This window comes from Podarcis filfolensis (assembly GCF_964270895.1).
Source record: "Podarcis filfolensis genome assembly, chromosome: 7".
NCBI lineage: Eukaryota > Metazoa > Chordata > Lepidosauria > Squamata > Lacertidae > Podarcis > Podarcis filfolensis.
In genome coordinates, this window is record NC_139603.1 from 15,609,612 (window position 1) to 15,636,838 (window position 27,227).

The 27,227-nt window shown below is 42.0% G+C and overlaps 1 long non-coding RNA gene across 7 annotated transcripts in view; it reads right to left on the bottom strand.

Annotated features, from left to right (window-relative positions):
- LOC310767205 overlaps positions 1-27,227 on the bottom strand; it is a 43,169-nt gene continuing 15,942 nt past the window's right edge. For 3 of the 7 annotated variants that reach the window (XR_014550725.1, XR_014550728.1, XR_014550729.1), the window contains 2 exons: positions 8,171-8,400; positions 1-280 (listed from right to left, as the gene is read on the bottom strand). This is a non-coding gene — a long non-coding RNA (uncharacterized lncRNA). Of the gene's footprint in view, positions 281-8,170; positions 8,401-9,778; positions 9,864-15,966; positions 16,055-27,227 lie in introns of those variants that run through there. The other 4 variants (XR_014550727.1, XR_014550730.1, XR_014550726.1 and 1 more) reach the window with 3 other exon arrangements.

Genomic DNA, 27,227 nt, shown 5'->3' on the forward strand with positions numbered 1-27,227 from the left:
TGGGTGCTATTTCCAGTTTTATTTCCATGAGAAATGGGAGTTGAGATACCTCCCGCACCAAAAACATCCTTCTTCACACTAGCGTTATCATGAAAGATTCAGGAACATTCAGAAGTTCCTTTTCTCAGAGATGGCGGGATTCTTTATTCTTTTTGCACTGCAGAATAGAAAATGGTTGCGTTCTCCACAGCTTTGGCGTCTCTAAACAGGAGGAGCTGCCACAGTAGTCTCCTTGCATCTTCATGGTGGACAGAAATAACCCTTGGATCATCCAAGACATCTTGGGAACATTAAAGAGAATGCATTCATCGTAGCATAAATTATACAATATATGTGAAATTATGCAATCATCTCTTCATACATAACCACACCATCTCCCGAGGCCTATAAACAAGCCTGAGTTGCATACCATCCAGAATCTATTCTCATGGAACTTGGAACAGAGAGAGTTGCAAACACTGATTTCTAAAAAGCTGTCAGGCTCTATCTGTGTCTTAGCATCCTTCCTGGTTTATTTGCCCACTAAGAATAATGCAATTAGATTTGGCAGCACCAATGCAATATCTGTGCGACATTAATAATATACAATCCCTACATTGAAACAAAGCTATGAAATATCAGTCTTGTGTAGCCATTCAGCATCTCTTCCCTCCCACACCCAACCATATATAGTGAAAGAATTTCAGATTGCTTCATATCATCTCTAGCATCCTTATCACTCACTGACAATACATAGATGGGAGGTACTTAGTAAGTCATAGCCATGCCAAATTGTGTCTCTCAAACCAATGGTCAAATTTTCTGTTAGGGACCTCTTCTAATGTCTTGCCCATACATGGATTTCATTTGAGGTTTGTTCTGTGACAAATATCACCCACCCACCCTCCCTTTAGTTCATTTCTATGTTGTTGTTTTTAAAATGATATTTATTAAAGTTTCAGAAAAGATTACAAAAATAAGAAAAAGAAAGAAAAAAGAAAAAAAAATACAAAATACAGAAAAATAAAAGCAATTAAAAACAAATCAATCTTTCCATGTCTTGTCTTTCATTTACTTGTTTCCCTGACCTCCTCACACCTCCCTTTTTTGTATTCCTGTTCAGTTAGTTAATTCAGCAGATCCTTTCCCTCTTTGTTTTTATCTTAATCCTTTATCTTAATATATTATAACTTTACATTCTCACCTGTTAACAATCCATTTTTACATACTCCTTTGTAACATTACTGCTAAAACCACTTAACTTCATTCCAACATCATTCTAACATTCATTAATTTTGCAGTATTTCTGTAAATAGACTTTAAATTTCTTCCAATCTTCTTCCACCGACTCTTCTCCCTGGTCTCGGATTCTGCCAGTCATTTCCGCCAGTTCCATATAGTCCATCACCTTCATCTCCCATTCTTCCAGGGTGGGTAGATCTTGTGTCTTCCAATACTTTGCAATAAGTATTCTTGCTGCTGTTGTAGCATACATAAAAAAACTTCTATCCTTCTTTAGCACCAATTGGCCGACCATGCCCAGGAGAAAGTTATCTGGTTTCTTCAGAAAGGTATATTTAAATACCTTTTTCATTTCATTATAGATCATCTCCCAGAAAGCCTTAATCCTTGGGCACGTCCACCAAAGGTGAAAGAATGTACCTTCAGTTTCTTTACATTTCCAACATTTATTATCGGGCAAATGATATATTTTTGCAAGCTTGACTGTCATGTACCACCTGTACATCATTTTCATTATATTCTCTCTTAAGGCATTACATGCCGTGAACTTCATACCTGTGGTCCATAACTTTTCCCAGTCAGCCATCATAATATTATGTCCAACATCTTGTGCCCATTTAATCATAGCAGATTTCACCGTTTCATCCTGAGTATTCCATTTCAACAGCAAGTTATACATCCTTGACAGAGTTTTAGTTTTGGGATCTAACAGTTCTGTTTCCAATTTTGATTTTTCCACCTGGAAGCCAATTTTCTTGTCCAAATTGTATGCCTCCATTATTTGATAGTAATGAAGCCAATCTCGCACTTTGTTTTTTAGTTTTTCAAAGCTCTGCAATTTCAATTTATCTCCCTCTTGTTCCAGAATTTCCCAATATTTCGGCCATTTGGCCTCCATATTGAGCTTTTTCTGAGCCTTCGCTTCCATCGGTGACAACCACCTTGGGGTTTTATTTTCAAGTAGTTCCTTATATCTTGTCCAGACATTAAACAATGCTTTCCTGACAATATGGTTTTTAAATGCTTTATGTGCTTTGACCTTATCATACCACAGATATGCATGCCACCCAAATACGTTGTTGAAACCTTCTAAGTCCAAAATGTCTGTGTTTTCGAGAAGCAGCCATTCTCTCAGCCAGCAAAATGAGGCTGATTCATAATAAAGTTTAAGGTCTGGCAATGCAAATCCACCTCTTTCCTTTGCATCCGTTAGTATTTTAAATTTTATTCTAGGCTTCTTGCCCTGCCAGACGAATCTAGAAATATCTCTCTGCCACTTCTTGAAACAATCCATTTTATCCAAAACTTGCAGTGTTTGAAACAGAAACAACATTCTTGGCAATACATTCATTTTTATCACAGCAATACAGCCTAGCAATGAAAGCTTCAAATTTGACCATATTTCTAAATCTTTTTTCACTTCCGTCCAGCATTTTTCATAGTTATCTTTAAATAAATTCACATTCTTAGCTGTCATATTAACCCCCAGGTATTTCACTTTCTTTACCAATGTTAAACCTGTCTCCTTCTGAAACCTCTCTCTCTCAATCACTGTTAGATTTTTCTCTAAAACCTTAGTTTTTAACTTATTCAGCTTAAATCCTGCAACCTGACCAAATTCTTGAATCAGTTCCAATACTCTTTTAGTACTAGATTCTGGCTCCTGTAATGTACTGTTTGGCTCCGACTTGTATACCCTTAACCAATTGGTCCCTTCTAATCATATTTAAGAGGACCTCCAGGACCGATATAAAAAGCAATGGGGAAATTGGGCAACCTTGTCGTGTCCCTTTCTCTATCTTAAATTCCTCCTTCACCACATTGTTAACAATTAGTTTGGCCTTTTGTTCAGAATATATTGCACTTATACCATTTCCAAAACCTTGACCAACCCCCATCCCCTGTAGGTTCTTCTTCATAAAACTCCAGGAAATATTGTTAAAAGCTTTCTCCGCGTCCACAAATATCAAAACTGCCTTGGTATTAATATTCACTTGTAATTTTTCTAGAATGTTAATTATATTTCTCGTGTTATCAGACAAGTGTCTGCCCGGGAGAAAGCCTGCTTGATCTTTATGTATCTCTTCCACTAATACTTTTTTAATCTTTTACCCAAAATATCTGCAAAAATTTTATAATCCACATTAAGCAGAGATATGGGGCGGTAATTCTTAAGCTGTGTCTTCTCAGACTCAGTTTTCGGTATAAGTGTAATGTAAGCTTCCTTCCACGACTCTGGTGCTTTTTTCCCTTCCAAAATTTCATTACAAACTTCCTTTAGTGGTTGTATTATCCAATTTTTCAAGGATCTATAGTATCTTGAAGTTAAGCCGTCCGGCCCTGGAGATTTACCCAATTGCATATTCTGGATGGCACCTTCTACCTCCTGTTCAGTTATTTTATAATTCAGTATTAGCTTGTTTTCTTGAGAGATTTTTTGTAGTCCATTTATTTTCAAAAATCGATCTATATCAATTTCTTTCTGTGACCCTTGTGTATATAGTTGTTTGAAATACCTCTGGAAACAATTTCTAATCTCCACTGGGTTCTGTATATTCTTTCCTTCCACTTCCAAATTTATTATAGTGTTGAGTTTTTGTCTTTTTTTCATTTGCCAAGCCAGCAATTTCCCACATTTATTAGCCGACTCAAATGTCTTTTGTCTCATCTGTTTAATTTTCCATTCTATTTCCTGATTCACCATATTCATATATTGTACTTGATGTAACTTTAGTTCTCTCAAAATCTCTTGCGACTTTGGTTTTGCTCTCAGTTTCTTCTCGCCTTCCTTTATTTTCTCCAAAATTTTGTCTTTTTTCTCATTTTGGGTTCTCTTCTTTATTGCATTCTGTTGTATCAGAAACCCTCTCATAACCGCTTTGCTTGCGTCCCAGATTACTCTTTTTTCAACAGTAGTATTCATATTTATCTCGAAATAATCTCTCAAGGTTTTTTGGGCCTTCAGTTCATTTCTATGTTTTTGACCTTGCTATGGACCTGTGGTTGGTCGCCTTGGTTGTCCAAGGGGCCTGGTAGGAATTTTTATCCAGCTGGCAAATTGGCACTAGCCACTTGGTTTTTCACCTACCTTGTAGCAAATCGTCACAACTTTTTGGGTATTAGCAGTTAGGCATTGGAATATGTTTGTGTATTGGAGGGCAGGGTGTGGCCATTACCTGCCCCTCCACTTTTGGGTATTGCGTTAAAGGAATCTGGCAGTCGTGGATCCTGTCCGACGCCCTTGCTGGTGGCTAGGGCCATGGCACGACCCCCGGTGACAACAGGGGGAGCTTCCAGTTGTATTTGCATCAACGAACTCCTCCTACTGGTGATTAACCCTTGATAGACTCACTTCTCCCTGAGGGGGTGGAGTCACGCTCTGTTATTTTATCCAATGCCTAAGCCAATATAAGTCACATGCTGTAATCAATAAAGTTGTGGCCTTTTTTTAGCCCATTAACCTAATATACTGCGTCCTTGTGTCTTTCTTATCCTCAAGCGGGTGGCGGGTCCTTGACTCACAACTCAATGACCCGAATGAGTTTTATTCTGATCTCTGGGTAGAGCTAGGCAAACCCTGAAACACCTGATTTGTTAGTCTGGTAAACCTGAATAAATCCAGACTAACAAATCATATGTCAACTGTTATTTGTTCATATATATATATATTATTTAATTTTCTGTTTTACAGTTTAAAATACTCATTTTACATCCTTAAGATATCAATGATTTCCCTTCTCTTTCCATGGTTCATTTTACATATCTAACATCCCTGCATATTTTACAAAAACTATACCACTCAGTATACCATTATTGCATCCATCATAACTTATTTACACTGTTGAATTTATCTTAATGCTGCCAACTTTTTCAGCTGTATACAATTATTTCCCTTATATTCAATAAACATTTTCCAATCTTCTCTAAACGTATGTTCTTCTTGTTCTCTTATTCTATATGTTAAGTCTGCAAGTTGTGCATATTCTGTCAACTTAAGTTGCCAATCTTCTTTGGTTGGGAACTTGCTCGTTTCCCATTTTGCGGCTAACAAAACATGGGCCGCAGTAGTAGCATATATAAATAACCTTTTTTGACACCTGGGAATTTCAGCCTTAATTATCCCCAGCAAAAAGGACTCTGTTTTTTTTTTTGGGGGGGGGAGAACTTTCCACTGTTATTTGTAACTGGAGTGGTCCACACACTTAGGTCACATCCACACCAGATACTTTCAACCTGCATTTAAAGCACATGGATTTCCCCCAAAGAATTCTGGGAACTGTAGGTTCCTTCTCACCAAGGGGCAATTTGCAGCACTCTTAATGTACTACAGTTCCCAAGAGTCCATGTGCTTTAAATGTGCATTGAATGTGATTTCAATGTGTGGGTGTGACCACAGTGAATCCCAAATTTGAGCCATTATTGCTGCCACCACTCCATCCTAGCCCTAATTTGGCATGCATACATGAGGGCCTTTCCAGCACAGGAAATTTTCATCAGATGCTGGAAAAAGTTATATGCATATCAATATGATAAATTCTTCTTGGACTACTGCAATGCACTCTGCAAGGGGCTACCTTTGAAGATGACCTCAAAACTACAATTAATCCAGAATGCGGCAGCTAGACTGGTGATTGGGGGCGGCTGCCGAGACCACATAACACCGGTCCTGAAAGACCTTCATTGGCTCCCAGTACGTTTCTGAGCACAATTCAAAGTGTTGGTGCTGACCTTTAAAGCCCTAAACAGCCTCTGCCCAGTATACCTGAAGGAGCGTCTCCACCCCCATCGTTCAACCCAGACACTGAGGTCCAGCTCCAAGGGCCTTCTGGCTGTCCCCTCACTAAGAGAAATGAGGTTACAGGGCCTTCTCAGTAGTGGCACCCACCCTGTGGAATGCCCTCCCATCAGATGTCAAGGAAATAACTTTTAGAAGACATCCAAAGGCAGCCCTGTTTAGGGAAGCTTTTAATGTCCGATGTTTTATTATCACATTATGATTATTATTATCATCATCATCATCATCATTAATTCTGTTGGGAGCTGCCCAGAGTGGCTGGGGAAATATAGCCAGATGGGTGGGGTATAAATAATATATTATTAATAATAATAAAAATAATAATCTGCAATCTTTTGGCATTGAGGTTACCGGAGAGAGTAGCTGCTTGACTCCCAACCATCAAGGGCAAGTTGTTCTGTTATATATGCTGGTGGCTTCTGGGTATTCTGGACATCAGCCCAAGGAAAGATGATCAGCTCATCTCCAGACTCTTCCATTTGCTCACTAGAATTAGCCCCCAGGAGCTGTTTCAGTATCAGCTGATCCCAGCTACAGGCAGCATGGTTAAAGCTATCCTAGCCCTTAGCCAGCTCTCATTAATAACAACTTTCTAAGATTCATAATAGAGCCTATTGTATAAGAAATAATTTATGTCACCACAGGTCTGTAGGCCACAAACCGAATCTGATTCTGGCTCACAACTAGCCCGGCTCATTAAAAGTAATGTGATGAAAATTACAAATGTGTTGCTTCTCAAAGAATTGAGTGGGGGGGTCTGTATTGTTCTCTTTGCAGCATCAACCTAAGAACTTTGGCTCCTGTTCATGTTTAACTGCAAACACATTTAATTGCAAATATCATAAAATCTCACAGGAAACAGGAACGTAAGACACTGCCTTAAACCGGGATAGACTATGGGCTGTATTAAGTGAAGCAATAAATCACTGGCTCCATTGGCATAAGGATTTATCCATGTGAAACAGAATGCTCTCCCACTCTGGACCAGAAAGAAAACTTCTGAGGAAGTACACAGTGAACAAGAAGTCTGGTCTGGATTGTTGTTTTCAAGAGGACACCTTAAGAGGAAAATAAGATGTTCATTGTGGAATAATAATAATAATAATAATAATAATAATAATAATAATTTATTTATCCCCCTCCCATCTGGCTGAGTTTCCCCAGCCACTCTGGGTGGCTCCCAATCATATATTAAAAACAATACAGTGTTAAATGTTAAAAACTTCCCTTAACAGGGCTGCCTTCAGATGTCTTCTAAACATCAGATAGTTGTTTATTTCCTTGACATCTGGTGGGAGGGCATTCCACGGGGCTGTTTCCACTACCGAGAAGGCCCTCTGTCTGGTTCCCTGTAACCTTACTTCTCACAGGGAGGGAACCACCAGAAGGCCCTCGGCGCTGGATCTCAGTGTCCGGGCTGAATGATGGGAGTGGAGATGCTCCTTCAGGTATACTGGACCAAGGCTGTTTAGGGCTTCAAAGGTCAGCACCAACACTTTGAATTGTGCTCAGAAACGTACTGGGAGCCAATGCAGATATCTCAGAACCAGTGTTATGTGGTCCCGGCGGCCACTCCCAGTCACCAGTCTAGCTGCCGCATTCTGGATTAATTGCAGTTTCCAGGTCACCTTCAAAGGTAGCCCCATGTAGAGCGCATTGCAGTAGTCCAAGCAGGAGATAACTAGAGCATGCACCACTCTGGTGAGACAGTCTGTGGGCAGGTAGGGTCTTAGCCTGAGTACCAGCTGGAGCTGGTAGACAGCTGCCCTGGACACACAATTAACCTGCGCCTCCATGGACAGCTGTGAGTCCAAAATGACTCCCAGGCTGCGCACCTGGTCTTTCAGGGTCACAGTTACCCCATTGAGGACCAGGGAATCCCCCACACCCGCCTGCCCCCTGTCCCCCAAAACAGTACTTCTGTCTTGTCAGGATTCAACCTCAATCTGTTAGCTGCCAACCATCCTCCAATAAATTAATACTGTATTATAAAAGGGATGAATGGTTAGCAAAGGAACACTATTAGCAGCAAGGCATGGGCAATTTATGGACAGCTCTTGGAAAGGCAGCTTGTTCCAACAGCCCCCCCCCCCTCAGATCAGAATTGAACCCTATATATATTGTGTGAGGCCTGGAGACTGCCTCAAACCTCACCTCATTAGTGAAGAACAGATTTTTTAAAGAGGTTGCCCTTTGGCTTGAGGTCTAGCTCTCTATATTCTCTTGAGGGCTTCAACTGACCAATTGGATGGTGTAGCCTACTGGTTCAGAAATCCCTGCTGGTTACTGGATCTTCTGTATTGCAGCATTTTGTTTGCTTGTCTGCAGATGGGTTTTCTGACCCTCATATGTTTTCTAGGTCCGTGTCTTTGCCACAATAGCACCTAGCAGGAATAAGTAAAATTGCCAAATCCTCAGGATGAAATAAAAGTGTGAGTCACACCCAAAGAAAGAACAACAGCTTTGGTTCAGTGTAACATTAGCTATTAGCATTGCATTAAAATCTGCAAGCAGGCTGGATATATTGCTATACTTGGACTGTTGATGTCCAGAATGTACAAACCTGAATGATAAATCTTGAGGTTTGGGGTTTTTTCCCCCCAGCAGAAACACACATACCTAAAAATGTATTAATCTAATTACCACTTTGCATTAGAGAGACATTAATGTGCTTGGAATAAACTTTAGGAGGTTTGAAGTTAATGGGGCAGATTTCATGAGTTTTTAATATTCTGTTCATGCTGATTTCATTCATTCTTGTTAGTTTCAACAGAATTGCTGTGCAGTGTCTTAAGGGCTCCGCAGATTCACTGTTCAGTCCATGTATCCTCAGATACTGGGAAATGAATAAGCAGTCTCCCTTTAATCAAAGGAATGTGCTTCTGTTTTGGCTTGTCCTCCCTAGCAGAAGTTTCAGATCTCTCAAACTAGTCTTTGAGATGCCCCTCAGACAGAACTCAGCATATACTTGTAAATAAACAATTCTCTTCCATCATCATCCCCAATAATATCAAAGCCCAGATCATTTCTGGAGTTACGATTGAAGGCAGGCTCTTGCTTTTCCTATGAAAGTTACCGGTACATAGACTCCTGGTTTTACATACATCAGTCTATGTAACTATGTAACTATGCAAAAGCAAGTGCCTGCCTTCAATCGGAACTCATACAAATGTGGTGGTGTATTAGCCGGGGTGCAAATTACAAATGTTTTCATTTTCCGCCACCTCTGGTTTTACTGAGGCCAAAAAAACACAACCACCATGAGAAATGCTTCAAGTATCAATCACAGCTCCCTCTTGCAAGGATGTGGGTGGCACTGTGATCTAAACCACTGAGCCTCTTGGGCTTGCTGAGCAGAAGGTCAGCGGTTCGAATCCCTGCAATGGGGTGAGCTCCCATTGCTCTGTCCCAGCTCCTGCCAACTTAGCAGTTTGAAAGCATGCCAGTTTAGGTAGATAAATAGGTACCATTGTGACAGGAAGGTAAACAGTGTTTCTGTGTGCTCTGGCTTCTGGCATGGTTTCCCATTGTGGCAGAAGCAGTTTAGTCATGTTGGCCACATGACCCGGAAAGCTGTTTGTGGACAAACACCGGCTTCCTCTGCCTGAAAATGAGATGAGCGCTGCTACCCCATAGTTGCCTTTGACTGGACTTAACCATCCAGGGGTCCTTTACCTTCATGTTACAGCTCCCTCTTACCAAACAAGTAAATGTGTTTTCCAAAAGGTAAAACTGTTCAGATCTGTAATTTGGATAAAATACCTCTTTATGATTTATCCATTCACAATATTTATATCCTGCCTTGACTCCCTGACAGTAGGCCTTCAAGGCAGCTGGCAATAAGTGAAAATTGATGTATAATAATATTATTTTAAAAGGCAGTGGTGACTGATCAAGTCTTTGGTGGGACAATGATGGACTGTGTCCTTAGGCCTTAGCTATTGCTGCTGGTGGTGGTATGTGTGTTTTTCAACTGATGCTCTTCAGTGTTTCCATGGAAACCATATGGGACAAAAGAGACGTGGGTGACGCTGTACTCTAAACCACTGAGCCTCTTGGGCTTTCTGGTTAGGAAGGTTGGTGTTTCGAATCCCCGTGATGGGAAGAACTCCCGTTACTCTGTCCCAGCTCCTGCCAACCTAGCAGATCTAAAGCACGCCAGTGCAAGTAGATAAATAGGTACCCCTGCAGTGGAAAGGTAAACAGTGTTTCTGTGCGCTCTGGTTTCCATCACAGTGTCCCGCTGTGCCAGAAGTGGTTTAGTCATGCTGGCCACATGACCCAGAAAGCTCTCTGTGGTCAAATGCCAGCTCCCTTGGCTTGAAAGCGAGATGAGCGCCACAACCCCATAGTCGCCTTTGACTGAACCATCCAGAGGGTCCTTTACCTTGACCTTGACCTATATAGGATAATATATTCTTCGCCATTTGTTCTACCTAGCAACCCAGGGTTCTTCCCATGCCTTAGGTGTTTGAACTTCTGCAATTGGCTGAGCCTTTCATGGAAAGCAGAAGTTTCCACATCTGCTCCATGTTGTATGAAACAAGAGACGGAGCCTCAAGCTGGGAGCAAAATCCCATGGTGGCAGAAAACTCGCTTGTTCTTCACTTGCTGTTCCGCGCGTAAATGTGCTTAAACAGCACCCTGCCAATCCACAGGCATCTGCACCATCTGGAAGGTGTCAGTTGCCACAGTGACACCTTGGATATTTGCCTTCAGTTTGCAGAAAGGAATCACAGAAGCCAGCTGTGTTTTGATCAGCATCCAGCGATTTTTCGAACGAATTTCTGCAAACCACCTCCAAGCTCATTGCAGCCCCATGGGAAGTGCAGGAGTTATTTGTGCCTCCGGTTTTTTTAATATGGATAAAGAGGAGGAAAGACAGTTTTGTGGCCATTGATTGAGACGTTCTTGGGTGATAACCTTGTCTGTTATAGTAATAAGAAAATTCCCGTCGTTATTAAAGAGTGGCATATGTGTAAATGGAGGGTTTGTGTAACCCCAAAAGGATGCAGTGTGTTTCTCTGTAAGTTCTTTGTCAGGGAGCACCAGGCTACTCAGTATCAGGGCAGGATTTGTCCTTAACTAAACAAAGTCTCACAGTGCAGTGTTCTTCAGTCTTGAATGTCCAGTTCCTATAATCCCTGACCATTGGCTGATTTCAATACGGTTGATGGGAGCTGTACTCTTTTGGGGAAGAAATTTGAAGCCTTTACCTTTCTGCATAGAGATGAATGGCAACAATTCACCCATATGAGAGATAATGGGGACTGCCTCTCCCCATATAAGGTAAAGGTAAAGGGACCCCTGACCATTAGGTCCAGTCGTGACCGACTCTGGGGTTGCGGCCCTCATCTCGCTTTCTTGGCCGAGGGAGCCGGCGTACAGCTTCCGGGTCATGTGGCCAGCATGACTAAGCCGCTTCTGGCGAACTAGAGCAGCGCACAGAAACGCCGTTTACCTTCCCGCCGGAGTGGTACCTATTTATCTACTTGCACTTTGATGTGCTTTCGAACTGCTAGGTTGGCAGGAGCAGGGACCGAGCAGCGGGAGCTCACCCCGTCGCAGGGATTCGAACCACTGACCTTCTGATCAGCAAGTCCTAGGCTCTGTGGTTTAACCCACAGCGCCACCTGCGTCCCCATATAAACTTCCCCATATAAACTCTCTCCCATATAAATGCTCTCCCCATATAAACCTCCCCAAACTCTACATTCATCATCTGAGGCCATTCTTTGTATATCACTTCCATGTGAGGTCTGGAGGGTGGAAACACGAGAACGGGCCTTGTCTGCAGTGGCTCCCTGTTTGTGGCATGCTCTCCCTGGGGATTTTCGCCTGGCACCTTCATTATATATTTTTAGGCACCAGGCCAAAATGTTCCTCTTCAACCAGGCCTTTGGCTGATTAATATCCAACAGCCTTTTAAATATGTCTGTGGAAGGAGAGCGGGGTATTGTTTTGTAGTCTTGGTTTAATTACTTACTTATGTTTTGCCTTGTATTTTATTCTGGGAACTGTCCTGGGGTCTTGTGATGAAGGGAGGTGTATAAATTTAATAAATATTAATAGTCATATCTGAGGTAAAATGCCAGCTGGGATCAGCGTCATGTGAGACTGCAAATAATGGGAAGGTATGTGCACACATTGACAGAGAAGATTGTTTGGGGCGGGGAACGTGAATCAACTCAAAAGCAAAAGTTCATGAGGCAGTAAAGTTTCAGCAGGAAGAAAACAATAAGAAGACCCATGGGTAAAGATACAAAATGCAGAAAATACCAAATTTGTGGCCACTTGGGCATACAATGGTTGCTTTTGTGAGGCTGTCGTGGCCATTCATGGCCATCAAGATACTTGACGACATGCTGTCAACCACTTACTGTTCCTTATGCATGATGAAGGATCTGATGCGAAACAACCAGCATTGAATCTTGAAGATTCCAACCTACGCTATAGGGATCCTGTGTTGCATTGACACACAAACTCATATCCGAAGTAAAATACTTGGGGTCAGGTTTAAAGCAGAATCTACAGAAGTCATAGACATGCATGCATAATTACTGACCAGAGAAGAGTGGCAGATGAAGCTTATGGAATACCGTGGTACCTCGGGTTACATATGCTTCAGGTTACATACGCTTCAGGTTACAGACTCCACTAACCCAGAAATAGTACCTTGGATTAAGAACTTTGCTTCAGGATGAGAACATAAATTGTGCTCTGGCGGCACGGCGGCAGTGGGAGGCCCCATTAGCTAAAGTGGTGCTTCAGGTTGAGAACAGTTTCAGGTTAAGAACAGACCTCCGGAATGAATTATGTACTTAACCCGAGGTACCACTGTATGCAGAAATGGCAAGACTGATGGGAAAGATCAGAAACCAGGAAGACCAAGTATTTTTAAAAAGACTGGAATAACTTTCTAACATATTTGAGAGGTCACTGTAAACAGTTGAAACCATTGGCAGGAATACAATGACACTTGGAATGTAATATGGATTTTGGATACTATGATTATATAACAGATAAATTACAGTAAAAGATGCAGGAATAAAATTTAGAATTGGAACCTATGGAGGGAAGGAAGAAGGTCTCAAGGTTTGAAAGAACCCTTTTAAAAAAAACGTGTGAAAATGTTTATGGTGTATAACTTTTATGTAAAAGTAATAAATACTAATAATAAAGACATGCATGCGTAATGCTATTGGGGAGAAGTGAGTTTGATTACTATGTGACCACTTGTGTTGTTGTTTCTATTTTTTTATATGTAATTTATTGCATTGTCTGTCATTGTTAAATCACCTTGAAACTTTGGTATAACATGATGAATAAGTCCCATAAATAATAAAATAAGGCAGGCCTTGCCATATCAATTTCCTCACATACTGTTTGCACTCTTTCATCCTGTATTTGCCATCCACAATGTAAACCTGTTTAAAACTTCCTTAAGATCTCATTCTAAATGTACCATTAATGTGGAGTTTACAATAAAAAATGAGTTTCCCTCATTAGTAATTCATAAAAGTGAATTGATCCATTTTAATAGGCACAACTCTTTTTCAAATGCCAGTCCTGATTAAAACAGCAAGCTACCTAAATTTGTCAATGCAGAATAATGACAGCTCCCTTTCTTCAGCATACTCCTCTTTCAACAAAGAAACCTGAAGCGGTTTATGCTCTGGAAAACTATCCAAAGGAGGCTTCCTCTCACTTGACAGTTCTTTTGTCACTGTGCTGAAATAAAATAAATATAGCCTACTGAAGAAAACAGGATTGCTGATGTAGTTTGTCATTTTGAGAAGCGTTGCCTAAATTTTTTAAAGTGGAAAGACATGAAGCTTTATAAAATCTCACACTAACTAGAAGCGAAACGATACGCTCAGGTATCACAGTTCATTCTGTCATTTATGTTGGTGCTATTATTACAGTGTGTCTCTAACAAGGAGGACATTTCTGCCCCAAATTAAATTCATCTAGGTAATGTTGCACAAAAAGCACAAAGAAGCTTATCATAATTCCAGGGTACTATTTCAAATTCATCACTGATTTTCCATGTACACAGGTAGTATCAAATGGGCTAGACAGCCCATTAGTACTGCGTAGAAGATACCAATTTCTGAAAATCAGTTCACACCATTGCATTTCCACAAGTTTCTATACAGAAGTGTTCTAGTTGTGTGTGAACGCTGCTCAAATGGGAGCTCAAGTGAGAGTTCAGCTTTTCTTCTGTGAACTGGAAAAAGCAAGCATAATTTTCTAGAGTGGCTGGGGAAACCCAGCCAGATGGGTGGGGTATAAATAATAAAATGACGATGTACCAAGAAAAAGTTGCAATCGGAATTGAGGTGAGTTTATAGGTCTAAGGTTACACTGTGCATATTTTGGATCATTCACAAGAGCCACTTTATTAAGCAAGTGTCAGGAATGAGCCAGCTCTGAGCGAAGGTTTGCAGCCAACTGCAAAAAGCAGCCAAGAACAGGGAGGCTGCTTTGATGTTAGTCAGACAGGGGAGAGTCGGCAGCTGCAACCTTTGGCTCTTCCTGACCTTGACGGGCCGGCTGAGGAGGCAGTGGCTAAGAGCAGGCTGGAACACAACCAAAGCTCTCCGGATGTTCAAATAGGCATGAACAGACACACAGAGAGTTTATTGGAAACGGAAGGGGCTGGAGATGATCCAAGCAGTCCTAGGAGTCGGCGAATAGGAGGGCTTCTAGACAGGAAGCAAAACAAAAGACGTAAGGTGCAGTTCAATATATTCTGTAGACACAGGAAGCAGTCTTCAGAAGGGTCATCTTGAGTGATAATGCTAGCGGCTGTGTTAGAGCTGTCCAGACCTATCTGTTTGTTTTTGCAATAAATCCTCCTTTTTAATTACCTACGCTTACTGTGTTATCAAGCTGGGGGCCTGTACTCCGGACAGCAAGTGAGCCAGAGGTTGTCCATGAGATCACAAAACTCCCAGCACCATCATAAAAACTGTTGTTACAAGGAGTTGTATCTGACACCGTTGTTCAGTGTCAGATCACTGTCCCCCCAACTCCCACCCTCCCTCAGCCCCATCCAAGTTCATCCTCAAAATCTGCTCCAGAGCATTGGGGGAACCTCTTGAGCTGTATCATTTGCAAGGTTTCAAATGACCCACAGAGACTAGATTAGAAGGAACAAGCTTTGCTTAACAGTGTGCTTATAGAAAGCTATACAAAACCGAAACAACTCAGGTACCCCTTAGCTTCCTTTCCCCGCTGGCCACACCCAAAAGTGATTCCGCTCCTCCCATACAGCCATTTCTAATTTACTTTAGTTACTACTTGAGCAGATTTTGGGAAGAGATAAGTATAGGGCAAGAAGGGGAAGTCCCATTGTATGAAGGGAACTAAGCTCAATAAACACAGGAGACGTAACCGGCTGTGTTCTTAGATAAATAAGGTATGCTATTCATTTTATCAAATTTCAACAGAAGTAACTCATAAAGTTCAACAAACGAACAAAGCAGAAGACCCAGTGGATCAGATCATTCTCTAGTCACTTCATGCATAAGGTCCGCCTGTGTAATGGTGTCTATTCCACCTGTCTGTCCATCCAATGACTTTTAAAGAAGTTCTTGAAAATTTCAGCACAGTTCTATGATTAACTTTGCATACTTCAATTGAAAATCAATCTATAAGTGCAAGAACAGAGTTATTAGTTCTGTTTAATTTAGAAATAATTGCAATGCCTGCTAGATAATCTTGAACAGGTATTGTTTTAGTCTTCATGAATTCTTCAAAAAAAGCAACCTTTTGCTACATTGTATAGCATCTTTTAAAAAGCAAGTTTCTGGATGTAAGCCTTGGCAGTTTCTATTACATTTTTCTAAAATGTATCATTAGTTCCATTTCTGGATTGCTTGTCATGGTTCACAGACTGCCATCATGGGAAATCATCGCACTTCATCAACACTTAAATTACTGACCTGCTGCAACTGGTTAACCAAAGCATTTTCTTAGTTGAATTAGCAGTGATAGCGGTGTCTCAGGGTGGATCTAAATGCAGGAACAGTACTATAATTAAGTCAGAAATTAGATCATGTTAATAAAAGAAAAAAATCTCTATGGAAAATCGCGTTTTAAAATTTCCTGCTCTCTGCCGCCATCTGGTGTTGCATGTTTATAGTGCATTCAAATCGCTGTTTCTTTACTAATGTAGCTGAGTCCTCTTTGTGTGTAGTAGGAGGACTACCAGTGAGGGGAAGGCAGAAGCCCCTGCAGAATAACTAACAACAATCAGTGGACGAGAGCCAATTACCTTATCAGCCCAAGATGGGCATGCTAGCTTCCTTACAGGAGCAGTGCATGCACCGTGAATCCTTGACTCTTGTCTCTGTCCTGGTTCTTGTCTGGGGCTGCTTGTTGTTGTTGTTTAGTCGTTTAGTCGTGTCCGACTCTTCGTGATCCCATGGACCAGAGCACGCCAGGCACTCCTGTCTTCCGCTGCCTCCCGCAGTTTGGTCAAACTCATGCTGGTAGCTTCGAGAAAACTGTCCAACCATCTCGTCCTCTGTCGTCCCCTTCTTCTTGTGCCCTCCATCTTTCCCAACATCAGGGTCTTTTCCAGGGAGTCTTCTCTTCTCATGAGGTGGGCAAAGTATTGGAGCCTCAGCTTCACGATCTGTCCTCCCAGTGAGCACTCAGGGCTGATTTCCTTAAGAATGGAGAGGTTTGATCTTCTTGCAGCCCATGGGACTCTCAAGAGTCTCCTCCAGCACCATAATTCAAAAGCATCAATTCTTCGGCGATCAGCCTTCTTTATGGTCCAGCTCTCACTTCCATACATCACTACTGGGAAAACCATAGCTTTTACTATACGGACCTTTGTTGGCAAGGTGATGTCTCTACTTTTTAAGATGCTGTCTAGGTTTGTCATTGCTTTTCTCCCAAGAAGATGGTGTCTTTTAATTTCGTGGCTGCTGTCACCATCTGCAGTGATCATGGAGCCCAAGAAAGTAAAATCTTGGGCTGCTAGGTGGTACTATCTCATCATGACAAGAACCACCTCACTTCTTGGTTGCCATACAAGAGCTCTCAATTCATACTTTCTCTTCTCCAACACACAACACACATAAGATGGCCTAGCTGCAAAATAGATCTTTCCCCATAGTTAGTTGCATTTCATGTATTGTCTTGGTTGCTTACATTTTAATCATCTATTGTAATTGATTGGGGGGGGGGATTTCCTTCTATTGTCATTTGCTGATATTGTGTTTTTCTCTGGTAAATATGATATGCAGACAGATTCTTGAATTGCCTTAATTGTTTATTTTTAGATCCATTTTGAATTGTTCTAGGATGACTGGTTTTCATTTACTTTGCAATTCATGCAGGCTGTAAATTGCCTTGAGTGCAGGAAGGTGGAAAGATGGCATACAAATTAAAAATGATGTGAAATATATTTCAACACTGTGTGCTAATTAAAAGATACAGCCAAACCCCCACTCCACCCCACACACTTTTTCAAGCATCGAACGGCACTTCAGACAAGTTTGCATCCCTAGAGGATGCAGTTAATCACAAAGATTGTATATTTTTTACAGCGACTGTCAGAGCAGAGATATTAAAGTCTTAAAGCAAAATATTTTGGCTTCTGCCTCCTTAGATGCTCTGCTGTGAACCAAAGGGTACTTGTAGCCAATGTATCAGTTATAGTATACGGAAGATGGAATGCTCAGAAACATTGCACTCGAAGTACCGAGTGATGCCTGGCTTTGTCAAGGCCGTGTGGGATTAAGGTATCACATCTATAAAGAGATTAGCTGTTATCCCTTCTACAATAATTCATAATACAGAGATGCTGAGATTATTTGAACTGAAATGCTTTGAAACCAGTTACATTTGCCCCTGCTCCATCAAGATTGCAGTTTTCTGGTTCCTCAGACATGTGCTTAGGCAAGTTGTTGTTTTGCGCAAGTACTAAATATGGCATCCTGTGGCAATTTGCACTCACTGATATGAATTACATTGCCAGACCTGCGGGTGATGTTTTGTTCGATACAGTAAGTTCTACCAGCCGTAGTGCACTCTTTTATCTACACAGTTTTGAAGATAACCATCTCCCTGAGATAAACAAAGATGATACAGGGGACTCAGCTACACAGCTGAAAATAAAACGTGTTAAATGTGTTGTAAAGGATCATACACAAATGTGACACTAGATGGCGAAAGTGAGCTATGCAAAATTCTATGTGTTTTTCAAAACTTTTTTTGAAAGCATTTTCACAGTGTTTTTAATATGTGTGTAGATTCCACCAGGCTTTGTTTTCAGAAAGATGTGATTCAGGATTGCTTACCTGTGGTTTAAGCTCACTAACAATCTGCATGGATCTGGAGGCCTGGCAGTATGCTATCATAGGACGCTTTAAGCATGACAGCTCTCCAATAAAGCCACTTGCTAGCTAAGGTTCTAAGCTCTCTGTGATTCCAGCTACTTCCATCATTAATTTTGGAGGCATTAAATCGGAAGCTTGGCAAATAGAGTTGCCTGTTCTTGTGATCACACATTCTGAGCCTGGGGTGGAACTAACAGTTTTGTCTGGCTTTGGAGTTGAATGAGGAAAGGTCTAGAAAGGGAGCCCAACATAAGTCCTGTCTATTTACAAAAGGTGTGCAGCTTTAAAAACATTTAAAAACGGCCTTGGTCCAGTATACCTGAAGGGGTGTCTCCACCCCAATCATTCTGCCCGGACACTGAGGTCCAGTGCTGAGGGCCTTCTGGCGGTTCCCTCACTGCGAGAAGCCAAGTTACAGGGAACCAGGCAGAGGGCCTTCTCGGTTGTGGCACCTGCCCTGTGGAACGCCCTCCCACCAGATGTCAGTGAGGAAAACAACTCTCAGACTTTTAGAAGACATCTGAAGGCGGCCCTGTTTAGGGAAGCTTTTAATGTTTAATAGATTATTGTATTTTAATATTCAGTTGGAGGCCACCCAGAGTGGCTGGGGAGGCCCAGCCAGATGGGCAGGGTATAAATATATTATTATTATTATTATTATTATTATTATTATTATTATTATTATTATTATTATTTGCCCTTTGCTCATCTTGCAGCTAGCTCAAAATGAAAAACCAGAAACCTGGGAGCCCAGTTTTCTGGCTACTTTGCAACCCCATTGGCAGAACAGTTCAGAACAGCACCCAATTGCTGCCCTCAGTGCTGTTATTGGGTACCATTGAATAGCAACCGTGCTTACAGGAAAGAGCAATGCTCTTTGCCCTGGACAAGCTATTGAGCAAGAAAAGAACGGAAATTACTCAGCACCATCAAGATGACAATATCAGATTTGAAAGGAAACTGGTGATGTCTAGTTGACTAGATGACAGCTCCCAGATCTGTCAAACCTCAAATGCCCTATAATGGAATTTTAATGAACAGCGCAGCGAAGCGGAAAATTATTGACAGAAACGGCTTGCTGACAAAAGTCGTCAAGAGAGACATAATGAGCCATGCATATGCGGAGTCTAAATAGCATATTTTAACCACTTGAGGAGTTCTTCACCTTTATAAAGGTGGTGAAGGAACCAAGCCTGTAGGGAAACATAAGGTTGTTTCCAGTCTATTTGGCATATGCTTGGACACAGTAAGAAGGGGAGGGGGAGGGGGAGAGACAAGATTAGATGACACCGAAAAGACAAAAGGCCTGCAAAAACATAAGAGGCGCATTACGCAGCTATGTCTGGCACAGTAACTGTTGAATGTGCTAGCAGTATGCATCATGGTGACAGAAGTGGCATGTTGTACTTTTCAATTCCTTGCAGCGGCATGCAGATAGCTGCTGTACATAGAGTTGGCTGCAGAAAAATTCTCTGCAGAGTTATACAATTCGGCACACCCCTTTGGCGCGTGGCGGGGAGTGGGGGAGAAATTCAGTTCACCTTTCAATGTGAACCTCCCCAATTTGCAGTTCCAGAAACATTTTTGGCCAGCATTTTTGTGTAATGCAATGCATGCTTGCATGTATATATTCATGAAAATAGCATGCAAAATAACCACGTATTGCATTACACAAAAATGCTGGCCAGAAATGTGTATATTAGCAGAAATGCACACTATAATGCCAATGATTTTTCACAAGGGATTTCTTTTCAAATTGATGCAGAAATGTGGTGAACTGATGACTGGAAATATGAGAAATGGAAGTTGACATATTCATCCATCTCTAATGTGGCATTACAAAAAGGGAGAGACACAGAAACAAGAAATAAAGCAAAGAGGAGAAACTCGTTTTCAAAAGTGCCAGCTATTAAGGTTTATTATGGCTCATATCATTTCAGAACTGAGGTTCCCTCTTCAAGAGTAATCCCAGACTTAAAAAATTTGACAGAATATCTGAAGCGGCTTGCACAAATGCTGCTGCTTATCTGGCACAATGAAGTTGAAGCTTGCTCCTGAAGTAGGAACCTCAGTTCCAAAACATATTGAGCTATTAAGAAAACCATAATAGTTGCACCTTGAACAACTAGTTTCTCCCCTTTTGCATTATTTCGGGGTGTGGCATCAGCAGCTATGTGCAGTCAATGCCAGGAGTGAGAGCAAATATAGGGATTGTTTTGTAGGCAGTGGAGAAGTAAAGGTAAAGGGACCCCTGACAGTTAGGACCAGTCGTGGCCGACTCTGGGGTTGTGGCACGCATCTCGCTTTATTGGCCGAGGGAGTCGGCATACAGTTTCCGGGTCATGTGGCCAGCATGACTAAGCCACTTCTGGCGAAACCAGAGCAGCGCACAGAAACGCCGTTTACCTTCCCGCCAGAGTGGTACCTATTTATCTACTTGCACTTTGACGTGCTTTCGAACTGCGAGGTTGGCAGGAGCAGGGACCGAGCAACGGGAGCTCACCCCGTCGTGTGGATTTGAACCACCGAACTTCTCATTGGCAAGTCCTGGGCTCTGTGGTTTAACCCACAGTGAGTGGAAAAGTAAGGAGGGGCAAAAGGGGAGGGAAAGAAATGGAATGGCCAGGTCAGACTTAACTATGCACAGCTAAAAGGAATCAGGATAGCTACAGCCAAGAAAGAAGCCCCAACAATAACGAATTGGGAAATTAAATTTTGATAAATGATGGGCAGAAGAATTCCGAAAGCCCTATGCTGGACTGGCAGGGATAGACTGGGCCAAGATGTCTCTCCACTCAGCTCTGATGGCTGATATGGACTTCCACTGGTGCAGAACGTCTTCCCACTCAACGGACAGGCAGGTGAGCCATTAGCTGGATCTCCAGCAGCTAGCAAAACACCCTCCCAAATGGGGTGTTTTGGAGGTGGGAAGGTAAGCACATCACAACATGAATGCTTTAAATATCCCAAAACATGATACTGGAGAAATGACCAATTTTGTCCAAACTTTCAGTGGTTAATGTAATAGTTTTATCATCCAGTTTATAGCTTTCCACCATGTATGGGCAATCTATCCAGAAGATAAATTGTATTTTGAGGAGTTAGTGATCTGACTCAATTGCCCTCTTCCCACTCTCCTTGTCTCTTAAGTTATTTGCTGGCATGAGAACAACCTATAATGTCCTAATCAGTTAGGAGGAAGAGATAGTGATGAGGACCTTCTTTGATGGTGGACATTGTTTGGAGAAAGTGAGGCATTGGGAGGGGTGGCTAATGACTGATCTGCATGTAGCCAGGCCACACAAGCTAGTTATCTAGCTATCTATAAATTGGATGGTTTTGGGCAGAGTTCTGGGTAAGCTCGTGCATGGACTTATCTAACCGCACGGCTGTGCAACCTGAGGCTACCTGGGGGAGTCACTTCACCGCTTCTTGAGGGCTTCCTGTCGGACTTGCGTTCGACCGAGCAACTCTTCCGGTCGAGTCCTCCGACGTGATTAATGACCTGAGCCTTTGATGAGGCTCCAAGCACGTTCCCCCATTACGCAGAGTATGCAGCACGCAGGGAAGGAGCCGAGAAAATCTGAGCTACATTGCAAAGAGATTTATTCCTAACTATGCAGACAGAAAAGAAATAAACATGCTCTCTCTGTGAAAGGAGAGAGCAACTGGAAAACAAAGGAACAGGAAACCAATAAACATCACATCCGTCTCCCGTCTTCCGTGAGACTTCCAACAGCCTGGAATGTCTCTGGAATGTAAACAGAGTCTTGTGACTCAAAGCACTGCACAGTGGCAAACAGAAACTAACACTTCCAAGTGGCAGATTGAAGTGCATGCTTGGTACAGTGGTACCTCGGGTTACAGACGCTTCAGGTTACAGACGCTTCAGGTTACAGACGCTGCTAACCCAGAAATAGTACCTCAGGTTAAGAACTTTGCTTCAGGATGAGAACAGAAATTGTGTGGCAGTGGCAGCGGGAGGCTCCATTTGCTAAAGTGGTACTTCAGGTTAAGAACAGTTTCAGGTTAAGAACGGACCTCCAGAATGAATTAAGTTCTTAACCCGAGGTACCACTGTATGTATATATTGCTTGCTATTTATAATAAAATCTTTAATCTTCTCACTCACTTGTGCTTTGTATTGCTTCTGAATCTCATTTTTAAAGAACCACCTTGCATCTGGCAAGACGCACCATAACTTGTTTAAGTTGAGGTTTGGTGTAAGAAGCTTGATGTCTCACAAACATTCTGACTAGGTTGAGCAAGCACGCTGGCAGGCACAGAGAAAGCAGAATTCCACAGGCGGACTTTTGTACTTTTGACTTATCACTTAGCATGGAAGCGAAAACACTGTAGAAATACTCTGCATCCCAGGCTAGACCTTTATGAATAAAGATTCCGGTTACTGGCGAAACACAGCACAATATATATAGACGAGCCTCAAGTTTGCTTGCCTTAAAAAAAAAAAAAAAAAACCTGGCAGCAAATCCTTTTTTTTTCTTTTTCTTTTACTTCATCAGAAATTAATGGGGTCTTGGAATGCCTCATGACATTTAAACAAAATGAGCAAAGTACAGTAACGTAAGTGAAGTAGACCAAAAGGGATCAGAAGATACAGTGGTACCTCTGGATGTGAACAGAATCCGTTCCGGAGCCCCGTTCGCATCCTGAAGCAAACGTAAGACACGACTGCGCGTCTGCGCATGCACGTGCCATCATTTTGAGCATCTGCGCATGCGCAAGTGGTGAAACCCGGAAGTAATGCGCTCTGTTACTTCCGGGTCGCTGTGGAGTGCAACTCGAAAATATTTAAGCTGAAGCGTATTCATCCAGAGGTATGACTGTACGAAGCAATCATTCCCATCCCAGAATGACTTTATGGACTGTACCATCATTTCACCTTGAAGATCTGTGTTTTATAGGTAATAAACAAGGAGAGACAAGCCCCTCAAATGATGAGTTATTCATACAATATAAAATGCCCAAGCCACTGATCAGTTTCTGAGAAACTCAAGGGTCCCTATAACAAAATTTGACAAACACTGAACTAGGCTGTGAAAATGGGAGTTTGGATCCTCTCCATCAAAAATATTGTAGGCTACCTAGTGACTGTCTAAAAACATTTGCGTTGACAGTGTTTCTTCCTTTCCCTTCACAGTGTTTAAAATCCTACCAACCTGATGTAGAAGTAAAATACAAGCTAGACCACATCTTTGGCCCATTGTATTTTTTCGTTTTAGTTGTTACTGTTTTTTGCCTCTGGCTTGACAGGAATAGTATGATCTTCTTGATTAATTTTTTTACCTGCTAGTTTTAGGGCACGCTTTAAAGTACTGGAGTTTACAGTTTATGAGTCTAGCGTTGCTCTTGCAAATCATCCAGACACTTTCGCTATTATGAAAGGCAACCTTTACCTTTTGGAGTTATACTGCAGAAAACCAAAGTCATAGAAGAAAATATGTGATGAAACATTTTTTTCCCTGGTAATACTTTTGAAACAGAGAGATGGGACTTCTTCTGAAGAAGCACAGGCCGCCTCCACCTGCCTGGTTTTCTTTAGTTAGAGTTGTTCAGTGGAATCCCTGATCTGGACCTTGTGCAGAAATTAATCAGCTTTCCACTCTAATAATGAGTTTTTAAACTTTACAGTGGTACCTCAGTTCTCAAACGCCTTGGTACTCAAACAACTTGGAACCCAAACACTGCAAACCCAGAAGTAAGTGCTCTGGTTTGCGACCATTTTTCGGAAGCCGGACATGCTCCGTTTTGAGTGTTATGCTGAGGTCTGTCTGTTTTTGCTATTTATTTTGCGTTTTTGTTTTTGCGGCTTTTTTGTTTTTGTTTTGTGGCTGTGTGGTTCAGCTACCGAGTGATTGATTGATTGTGTGACTGCAGTGCATTGTTTATTGCTTTCATTTTATGGTCTCGTTAAATAGTAAAATTCATGTTAAATTGCTGTTTTAGGGGTTGTTTTTAAAACGGATTAATCATTTTGCATTACTTTCTGTGGGAAAATGCGCCTTGGTTTTGGAACGCTTTGGTTTTGGAATGGACTTCCAGAACAGATTATATTTGAGAACCAAGGTGCCACTGTACTGCAATACAATCTTAAAACAAGTTACATATAAATGGTACTGAGTGCAATTACAAAGTAACACACTGCATTCAATTAGCAGGCTATGTGGTTCAGTCCTTTAAGTCCTTTGACACTGTCTCGGAACTTCTCTCATTGATCCCATAGCTGGAACCTCTTGCTAAATGCAAACTTCTCTGCTTTTCAAACGCAAACCTTTACACAAGTTTCAACTTCAATGCAAACAAACATTTTATGCACATTAAACTTTTGACTTTAACACCAAATACTTGGTACATGTAATGGTTATAGGGGTTGCTCGTGCGTAAGTTGCCGCCACTCCTGGCTAGGTTACCTGGTTGAACCCTTTCTGTCTGGACAGCCCTTCACCTCGTGGCTGTTTCAGTCGCTGGCAGAATCCGTCAGTGGGCGTTTCTTGAACTTCTTCCAGCAAAGAAGTTCTTTGACGCCAAGTCTCCTCCTACTCTCCCTGCGCGGAAGTCTTTTGCACAGGGAGGGTGTGGGCAGCGGAGCACCCGTGCTCTCTCCACTGGTCTCCGGTGAAGAGTCCTGGAGCCTCCTCTCCGATTCCCCCATCTGGCCCCCTTCTCCACTGGTGTTACGCTGATTTCCTTCCCCAGCAGATGGGCTGCCTCTCTGCCTGCTGGGACCCTCTCCAGCATCCCTCTGGAGCCTTCCCTCCACCTCTGACTCCGATGGCAGTTCCCTGACAGTACACATAGGCAGAGCAGCATTATGCAACAAGATGTAGCTGTGGAAAGGCATTATGGGGAGGGAATCTTTTAATCCACCTTTAATCAGTTGAAGGAATCAATTCTCTAGCTGGATAACAGATCTGCAAAGACTGGATTGATATATGTAAATATGGATTCACTCAAAGTATTCTTTTAAAAAAGTGAAGTTATAAATTGCTCATAAGATATGTATTGGCAACTCTGCATAAACAAGAAGTAACAAAAAAACAGGAACAGCGAGCTTCAATGATACCGGCTCTGGCACAAAACTGTTTGCAGTGGCTAATAATGAAGCTTCATCTTCTTGAATATCAACAGTGGATCGTTAAATAGCTGCTGGTTTTTTAATACTTGGCAGAAACTGAACAGGCAACCAGGAAAAAATGCCTTAGAACTGGCAATATTATCAATCAAAATTAGGGGGAAAGCAATCTGCCATGACTAATTAAGAAATGAGAACATCATTTCACAGAATATTTCACAAAAATAAAGCATGACCCAAAGAGATTCAGGGCAGTGGTTTTCAAACTGTGTTCCAAGAAAGTCTGATGCTCTTTGGGGGCTCTGCAATGCTCATAACTATAGGCAGAGACACCAAGAGTTGAGTACAGGGGGTAGAAATGGGTCTCACAGCCAACAGAAGCCCTAGACTGTCAACTTTCATTTTTAAGTCTGTAGCTATGAAGGGCCCAGTGACATCAATTGACATGGTGAAGTTTGTTGTTGTTGTTGTTTAGTCATTTAGTCGTGTCCGACTCTTCGTGACCCCGTGGACCAGAGCACGCCAGGCGCTTTTGTCTTCCACTGCCTCCCGCAGTTTGGTCAAACTCATGCTGGTAGCTTCGAGAACACTGCCCAACCATCTTGTCCTCTGTCGTCCCCTTCTCCTTGTGCCCTCCATCTTTCCAAACACCAGGGTCTTTTCCACGAAGTCTTCTCTTCTCATGAGGTGGCCAAAGTACTGGAGCCTCAGCTTCACGATCTGTCCTTCCAGTGAGCACTCAGGGCTGATTTCCTTCAAAATGGATAGGTTTGATCTTCTTGCAGTCCATGGGACTCTCAAGAGTCTCCTCCAGCACCATAATTCAAAAGCATCAATTCTTCGGCGATCAGCCTTCTTTATGGTCCAGCTCTCAATTCCATACATTACTACTGGGAAAACCATAGCTTTAACTATATGGACCTTTGTTGGCAAGGTGATGTCTCTGCTTTTTAAGATGCTGTCTAGGTTTGTCATTGCTTTTCTCCCAATAAACAGGCGTCTTTTGATTTTGTGGCTGCTGTCACCATCTGCAGCGATCATGGAGCCCAAGAAGGTAAAATCTCTCACTGCCTCCATTTCTTCCCCTTCTATTTGCCAGGAGGTGATGGGACCAGTGGCCATGATCTTGGTTTTTTTGATGTTGAGCTTCAGACCATATTTTGCCCTCTCCTCTTTCACCCTCATTAAAAGGTTCTTTAAGTCCTCCTCTCTTTCTGCCATCAAGGTTGTGTCATCTGCATATCTGAGGTTGTTGATATTTCTTCCGGCAAACTTAATTCCGGCTAGGGATTCATCCAGCCCAGCCTTTCGCATGGTGAATTCTGCATATAAGTTAAATAAGCAGGGAGACAATAATGGTGAAGTTAGGTCCATTAATTTCACTGGGTTTCCTCTGGGTAAAAAGTACAGTAGTTGACTAGCAACCCAAGTTTTAAAAGTGGTCATTCTGCTTAAGAGTTTATGCAGAAAGAGCAGTGATTGATAGCTGAAGACCAAGGTGAACTGGTATAACCCTCTTCTTAGGACGGATGATATTGCTCAAAACACACAAAGGGTCTTTATTGCGTAAGAAAAGGTCTGTTGGCAGTCATGCTCTGTCTGGAATGCTGATTCTTTCAAGCGTCCAAATGATTCATTGTCAAGTCACTCTGCATCGAGGCAGCTACAATCTAATTGCCATAGCTTTCAGAAGTCTAAGGTACAATGGATTGTGTTTCAGAAGACGGGCAATGCAATCTCACAGACAGACTGAAACGAA